The sequence below is a fragment of the Miscanthus floridulus genome, chromosome 8, assembly GCF_019320115.1.
Source record: "Miscanthus floridulus cultivar M001 chromosome 8, ASM1932011v1, whole genome shotgun sequence".
Lineage (NCBI taxonomy): Eukaryota > Viridiplantae > Streptophyta > Magnoliopsida > Poales > Poaceae > Miscanthus > Miscanthus floridulus.
This window is the reverse complement of record NC_089587.1, coordinates 211,332,217-211,341,182: the sequence shown is the minus strand read 5'-3', so window position 1 is coordinate 211,341,182 and position 8,966 is coordinate 211,332,217.

The window sequence follows — 8,966 nt, the reverse complement described above, 5'->3', positions numbered from 1 at the left end:
ATGCATGTCTATCACCACCGTACTAGCATTTCGAACCTTGAATGGAAGTTATACTCAATGCAAGGGGGCAGACGACCTTGCTAGCATCTTATTAGGGGCCTCCATGTCCGAAAGCTAGTAGGAGAGCCTCGAAGCCCACCCGTCCTGATGTAAGTTTTGTAGCTGGTTGCATTCATCAAAATACAGCACAAACAGAGAAACTGTATTTATATTTTTTTATAAAAAACATTTACTAAATTTCAAGCACTTTACTCGAGATGATACAAAATCTTGAAAACGCTTATGGCCTCTGCTTAAACAAAAACGAGTAGCCCAACACATTCTAGTGACTATCAATCCGTAAACTAGATCGTCATCCATATGTCTGGAAAAAATATAAATTGTTTTTGTATATAGAGAACAAATAAAGAGTGGCTAGTCCTTAAGAATGCCTTTTGATTAGTCAAATCCACCTTAACACCCGCCCCAACCAGCATGGGTCGTTCAAGAGGTTACTTGTATGTCGTTGTGGGTTTTTTATTCCATTTTATCCGTCAATATAAGTTTCAAAACTATCAGTAAATACAGACATATGAAAACATTGTTGATTCTTTAAAAGATCAATATACATGTAACATATATCACCATGCACGCGCACCAACCCATGCACCAGCACTTTAGCAATAAACCTTGAGAAATCTTTGCTTTTAGAACTGAAAAACGAATGTGCAGCGGGGTTTGGAAATGACCATCCCAGTATAAATTACAGTATGTTTGAAACTAATGTCTATGGTATGTAATGGTTCGGTGTACCTACTTGAACGAATATTCCACTAGAAAAAATAACAAGAAGAAAGAGAAAAAAAATAGCTGGAAAACAACTCTGTACTGTACTATTGGCCTGCTTATAACAGAAACACCAGGTGGTCATATCGGGTACTTTTTATATCAATGATTCAATGTGGACTGGAGAAAAGGAAAGAGAACGAAACATCCGTCAATGCAAAAGACGCTACGTGAAAAATAGTTTATAACAACAGGACGATTTTTTTAGAAGCGGCTGGTGATAGAGCCGCCCTTACAGTGACATACTTAGGAACCAGACACCAGCCGCCCCTACAAATGGAACAGCAGGGGCGGCTGGTGATACGGGCCGCCCCTACAAATGGGTCTGATTTGTAGGGGCGACTCAATCACCAGTCGTCCCCGGCGTTGCTATTTGTAGGGGCAGCTGGTAATTTAGCCGCCCCTACAAATGCCCTCGTATAAATACCTCCGATTTGTAGGGACGGTTCAATCACCAGCCGCCCCTATAAATGACCTACATATAAAGCAAACTGCAGCACCTTTTTTCTCCTCAGGTCACTCACTCCAACCCGTGAAAGAAAAGTGGGGAGGTCTTGGACACCTCCCAAAAATTGCTCTACTAAGGCTATCTTCAACAACACCACCTAAAATACAAGACCCATTCGTACTTTGGTAGCGCTACAGACAAAAGGTTCAATACCTATTCGGCATCTTCTCCAACAATAAGACCCAAAAGATAATCTTTTCTGCAAATGGGTTTTCAGGACAGAGGATATCCATATTTGGGTTGTGTCTCTCAGACAACCCAAAATATGTCTTTTGTATAGGTACTCTGTTGGAGGCTGATTTTGGGTCTGTCACTATCCATTTTGCGTTTGGGTCTCCTTATTGGAGACAGTCTAAGGGAGAAAGGTTTTGGTCTCAAATCCTTTGGTGGAGAGGTTGTAGAAGGTAAGAAAATGTTATTCCACATTTTTTTGAAGTTTTAATGGTTGGTTAGTGAGTAATTAGAGTTTTGTTTTTCTCTCTCTTCTATGGTGCTTGAGCTACTTATGAAGCAAATTAGATCCAAGTTTTGAATGTACTAGGGTAAATTAGGGAGGGGAACAAGATCATACCCTTATTTTATCCATGTTTCTTGAATTTAGTGAACAATTAGTTAGTTTTATGGATGTTTCATGTGCATGTGGATCTAGATCTAGGGTTTGGTTTTTTTATTAATTTTATTTTTGTAAATTTATGTTTGATGAAATTGAACTAGGGTTTGTATGAAAGATATTGGGTAAAATATAATTGTTGCTAATTGTTGTCTTTGAAATTGTTTATTGTAATCAACAAATATGTATTTTAATTATTTATGGATAAATGGGCCATTAATTACTTTTCCTCTACCATGGTGTGTTTGTATGCTTCATGTAATTATATTAGATTTATATTCATATATATCTGAAGTATATACAATTATTCTCAAGTAATTATTAATTTGATTTATTTTTATATATATCTGAATAAGTAGTCCTTTAATGTTTGTTTTGTTGTTGTTGTAAAAGATAGAGTACAGGAACTCTTGGATGTATGGTTCGTTAAGGTTCAAGGCAGGTTTCCGTAAAGAGGTGGATAAATTTATTGAAGCCGCAAAGAAGCATGCAACAACATTGAAAGAGAATAATGATACAATTATTTGTCCCTATAAAGATTGTAAGAACCGTATGGCATGGACAGATGTGACTATCATCAGATCACATGTGATTATGCGAGGATTTGTTGAGGGCTACATAGTGTGGATTCATCATGGTGAAACGGTTATTGTTAACGACGAGGATGAGGAGAAATACGACGATGAAACCATAGAATCTCTGTCCCAATATTCGGCAGAGCTTGATGCACGAATGGATTTTGAGTTTGGCAATGAACAAGGTGGTGATGCTGGTGGTTGGGATGGTAACGACGAAAGTGGTGCCAATAATGATGGTGGAGCACATGTCGGGGATGAAGATGATTTGGAGGACATGATTTGAGCCCTTGGACCAGAGATTTTACTAAATAGCCCAAAAGGTCTAGAAAATTTGGAAAGGGTGACAAAAGCATTGAAGGAGACTGTGTATGGTGTTGAAAATGACTGTCCGACATATTGGACATTGCTACGTTTTGTGCTTGAGCTACTCATCCTGAAGGCTAAGTACGGCTGGTTAGGCTGTAGTTTCAATGATCTATTGCATCTCCTGTCATGGGTGCTGCCACAACCAAACTCAGTTCCCGCCAACACATACCAAGCGAAGAAGGTCATAAGTCCATTGACAATGGGGGTTGAAAAAATCCATGCATGCCCCAACCACTGTATACTTTTTCACGGCGAAACATTCAAGTCACAAAACATAGGCGGTACGGGGATAAATATCCCCGGTGTGGGGCCAGCCAGTACAAAAACGATGACCTTTATGGTGGGGACGAAGCTAGTACGGGGAAAAAGAGGAATAAGAAGGGTACAAAAAAGGTAGTACAAGAATCTCAGCCCCTAGAGGACACTCTATTAGGCAACGATGCAAAGTAGAGAAGAATTCCTACCTTGGTAATGTGGTACCTGCTAGTGATCGACCGCTTGAGACGTATCTTCCTAAACCCTAAAGAAGTCGCACTCATGACATGGTGGGATGATGAGCGCAAGGTGGATGATGATAAGATTGCACACCCGACTGATTGTAGTCAGTGGCAAAGGTTCGATGAGAAGCACAAAGAACTCAACGATGACCCAAGGAATGTACGTTTTGGCTTGAGCACCGATGGAATGAATCCCTTCAATGAGAGGATGAGCGATCACAGCACTTGGCCAGTGATCTTGACCATGTACAACATCCCAACGTGGTTGTGTCAGAAGAGAAAGTACCTTCCCCTCACTATTCTTATTTCTGGCCCTAAACAACTAGACATTGATATAGACGTGTTCCTTGAGCCTTTGATGCAAGAAATGGAGAGGCTATGGAGGCATGGGGAGCCAATGTATGATGTGTTCCAAAAGGAGGACTTCATATGTAGAGCAATAATATTTGTTACTACCAATGATTACCCTACGCTATTTGCTTTGTTTGGACAGATCAAAGGAAAGACAGGATGCTTGGTTTGCTTGGATGATACTACATGGGTGTACTTGGATACATCTAAGAAGATAGTTTATCTAAGGAACCGACGCTTCTTAAAGACAAGTCACAAGTACCGCAGCAAATTGTTCTTTAGATTTTATGACAACACCCCAGAGATTGAACCCCCTCCAGAGAGACATCGTAATGGAGAATACGTGTACAGAATGGTGAAAAACATACGCGCCGTCTATGGAAAGAAGAATCTGGATGGGACGAACAGAGATAGAAGCACACCTCCAGTCGAAGGCGTACCTTTCAAGAAATATTCAATTTTCTTTCAGTATCTGCCTTATTGGCTAGACTTAAAGGTCCCCCATGCCATTGATGCTATGCATGTGTAGAAGAATGTCTTTGAGAATCTCATTGTTACCTTGATGGACACAGGCAAGTCAAAGGATGGTCTGAAAGCACGGAAAGACATGGTGCAGCTAAATATGATGCCACAGCTTCACCTGGTACCTGAGGCTAATGGAAAATACACTCTGTCCACGGCGTGCTTCAACCTAACACTAGACGAGAAGAGAGCTATATGCACTTTCCTGAGGGGGGTCAAAGTCTCGACTGGGTTTTCAGCAAATGTGAAAAAGCTAGTGTCGATGAAGGACTTGTCAATAACACACTACAAGGCTCACGATTGTCATGTGATGCTGACAGTGTTTCTACCTATTGCAATCAGGGCTATAAAGCTAGAGTTCTTGAAAATGGCCATCACCCGCATGTGCTACTTCTTTTCGAAGATCTCACAGAAGATGATTTGCAAGCAAAGAGCTGAGTGACCTACATGAATTTGTGGTGGAGACACAAAACCAACTAGGGATGTGTTTACCTCCTGCTTTTTTTGATATAATGCCACATCTCATGATTCACATGGTTCATCAGATACAGGCGCTGGGCCCTTGCTACTTGCATGAAATGTGGTCCTACGAGCGGTTCATGTCAGTTCTAAGTCGATACATGCATAATTGAGCATACCCAGAGGGCTCCATGATAGACGGTTATAGTACCGAAGAAGTCATCGAGTGCTGTCAAGAGCATCTAAAAGTACAGAAAGGGATTGGTAAACCTGATTCTCATCACAAGGGTAGGCTGGCTGGGAAGGGCACTAGTGGTAGAAAAGTGTTCATCGACCATGATTACAAAGAGGTGAGTCGGGCGCATTACAGTGTCTTGCAGAGTACACAACTGATGCAACCGTACATTGATAAACACTTGGCTATCATTATGGCGGAGTGAAATGGCCGTTCGGATGATTGTGTCATGAAACAACACAAGCAACGACTAACTATATGGTTGAAGGACCAAAACATACAGCCTAGAGAAACCATAGACTCTGTTACCATCAGTAGGTTGGTGGAGGGGCCATCGAGACAAGTGACATCTTGGAATGCTTATAACATCAATGGGTATATGTACTATACCCACGCCAAGGTTCCACTGCAGCCACAACCCCCGTCGATTGCATATGGGAACCAACTAGTTGCACCTTGGTGTTACTCAGCGGCCGATAGAACACTGTGATGGAGGTGGCAACGGGTGTGGCACATCCTCCCGGTGACTTACACCACAATAATAAGATACCACCGGACTACACTAGGGTCGACGTGCATACCGTAAAGCCCGAGTTCATGTAGTGGAGGATAGACTACGCAACTCCCGAGGGGCTGGTGTTACTCGGAGACGTTATGGGGCAGTTCATCCTCTGGCACAAACGGGATATTATATTGACTGCTTCTTCGCCGCCTCCCCCTCTCCCAAATTTGGAGCGAGTTGTTGAGGTAGGGGAGATATTTTCACCGTCTCGTGACCACCACATTCCTGAGATACCACATTTGTAACAACCCTGGTGTTACAAGCTTATTTAGCACCATGATTTAGGCCTAAGAAAAATTACCGAAATGATTTTTCAGATTTTAAAATTTAAAAACCAGCTTTTCGCATCAACGGTAAAAATCAGAAAGTATATTTTAAAGCGTTGTTTGTGGCGATTTGTTTTGCATAAAATAATCATGTAAAGCTTTAATATTTTGTTCCATGGCTTGGTATGAGTATGAGCTACCGCGTCTGATGTTTTTCTATGAGCGGTAGTCGCACCGAGCATTCTGGCAACAGCATGTCCTTTTTCTTTTCCCCGCTCTATCTCGCATGCCTGCTTTTCAATGCCTCTTGTCTTGTCTCTTGCCTGCCTTGCGTGGTCTCATCCTCGCCTGCCTCCGTTGTTCCATCGAACTAGTGACCTTGGCGTGGTGCTCTCACTGGCACTACTCTGCGCAAGCCTCGGCCGGCCGCCCACGTGCATTTGCTTCCTCGTCGGCCCCGCTCTCGTCCTTTCGACCATGGCCGCGCTTGCTGCTGCTGCCTCTATTTGTCTGTCTCTTCATTATTTCTGTGCTGCTCCTGAATTGATGAAAGTTGGTCAAACACTCTTATTTTCATCCTTTTTCTATTTCTATGGGCTGCCTTGCTTGTATCTGCCTGCTCTATCGCATTATTTTGCAGCAATCAGTGCCTCTGTCTGCTTCTACTGTGCTGCCATGCCAGCGCGCCTTGTCTGCACCTACTGTCTCCCGTGCTCGCCTCGTCCCATGTGGCTATGCCAGCCGAGCCATCCAGCGGTAGCAGGCCCCTTTTCCCTTGCCTACTACTACCATGCTCGGTGCCCTGATGAGACATGCCTCGCTCCGCGCTCTCTCTCTCTCGCGCGTTTGCCCTTGCCTTCGGCCACGCACTCCGTCCACGCATGTCTCCACTTGCTCTCGGATGCCATGCCCTATGAAGCTCCCTCCTCGTCGTGCCATGTCCCGTAGTGACTCCGTTGTCGGCTTTGCCTTCTACCCTCACGTACGCGCGCTCTGCGCATCGGTGCAGCCGTGCTCCTGCTCCCCGCTGCGGACTAGGCCATGTCTCCCATGGCATCCACACTGAAGCCGAGGCGCTATCCTACTGTACGTCCACTAGGGTGGCGTGCCATCGTGCAGCACCTTTCTTCCTCGCTCGGAACCGTAGCTTCTCCCCGGCGTTGCCTACTGCGCTGCCCCTCCCCGCTTGCTAGCTCTCTTGGTCTCTCTACTTGCATTGCACCGTCGTCGCCGTGACCGAATCCTTGGTGGAGTGCTGCTGCTGCTTCTCCTTCCCGTAGCTGCCCCCTAGCCACCTCGCACTAGAACGCGTCGGTGTCCCCACTGCCGCCCATGGCGCACCTCGAGCGTGCGCGAGCGTGCTGCACCACCCCATGGCCATTCCCGCTGTGCCCACGCCGTTCCGTCATCTCCTTCCCCATGGCACTGCCTCGGCCGGATGCGCGCCTTGCCGCTAGTGCCGAGGACCCACGCCCTATAGAGCCTCTGTGGCCATGCCATTGCCCTGCTCTTCACATGTGTGCACGAGTGTGCGTGCCCCCATGGCCGCACTGGACCTTCGGCTACACGTCGCTGCTCCCTTCCGTGTGCTTCCTCCACGCGTCGTGGCTGTGCCGGCACTCCACCAATGCGTTGTGGCCGCCACCGCCAGCCGTGCTGTGGCCGTCCACGGGTGTGGTCGGATCCGCTGATGCTTCTGCGCATCGCCCCGAGCCAGCACCGCCACCGGCGAGCCATTTCTATCGCCGGCGGATGGCCTCCTCTGCTCCGTGCTCTGCTCTGAGGATGATGGAAAGGTAGAAATGGACTTATGCGTAAATAACACCTTTTATAGTGTTCTTTTTGCAAAAGCGCTAGACTCAGGTTTACAATCAGGGTCTTAGTGGATTAGGAGTAAGTACAGGGGCCTTTTTGAATAATAGTGCCACCGCTGCTGGGCTCACTCGCGTGGGCCGGCCGCTTCTGGTTTGCTGGGCTGTGTGCACCCTAGGCTGTCTGGTCACTGCCCGCGCCTGGGCCACCATTCGCGCCGCGCTGGGCCACACACTGTGCTTCTATGGGCTGAGCTGCGCGTGCCGGAAGTGGGCCACGCTGAGGCCGCGCCCGCTATGGGCCGGTTTGGTGGCCGCTGCCCTTTTAATTTTCTAAAATTATGTGTTAATTTAGTCTTAGAAATAAACTTGCAAAATTCGTAGTAAATCATAGAAAAATCATAAAAATGCCAAAACAATTTTGTTAGTCTCCTAAAATCATGATCTACCTGCTGGTATATTTTATTCACATAGTTTGATAATATGCTTGGAAGCTATATAATTAATTTAAGGTACTTAATATTGTAAAAATAGAAACTTGTAGGAATTGTTGTGATAAATTGGTAAAAGAGTTGAATCTAAAATTTTTATAGTAGGCTCCTAGCAATATTAGGTACTCACTGTAATTTTTGTAGCTTCAGAATAATTAATTTGCTAAATAGATAATGATGCCCTATTCCGAATAAAGATTTAATTGATAGAACGGAATAAAGAAACAACTTGGGTTTGTATAACTAAAACATTTGTTAGGAAATAACGTCTTATTCGACAACATGGATACGTAGACCAGCGTTAGAGCTATCTTGTTAGCTTGTGAGGCGTGATCAGATTTATAAGCATTTTGACTGTCGTTGATTATTTACATCTATGCATTTGCATCAATGCATATCATATAGGTACGATGATGGATCAACGGATCAATTGAAGGATGACTGGGAATTCGAAGATGGTGTAATGATATTCTCTCCAGGAGCTGATGTAATGGGCTTTCTATCCAGTTGATGGTGGATGATATGAAGATGCTGATACAAACTTTTTAATATATTTTACCCAGGCAAGCCCCAGTGCATAACCCCTACTTTTCTGTAGTTTGAATTATATTTGTGCATTAAGTTTTAAGGAGTTGAATGAAATACACTTGCATATATATATATCTTTATCCTATGAGTCTTACTAGTATTACAGGATCATGTAGAATGCTATGCTATAGGACTCCGGTAGAAGTCGAGTGATTGCCTGTCACTCGCAAAAGATAGGAAATATATTACTGGATTATTATCACATGAAAAATATAAATGGTGCAAAGGAAATTGGTGACCGGGTGGGGATATGGTTTGGGTATTGGTGGGTGTTAGAAGTTATGTCGCCGTGGATGT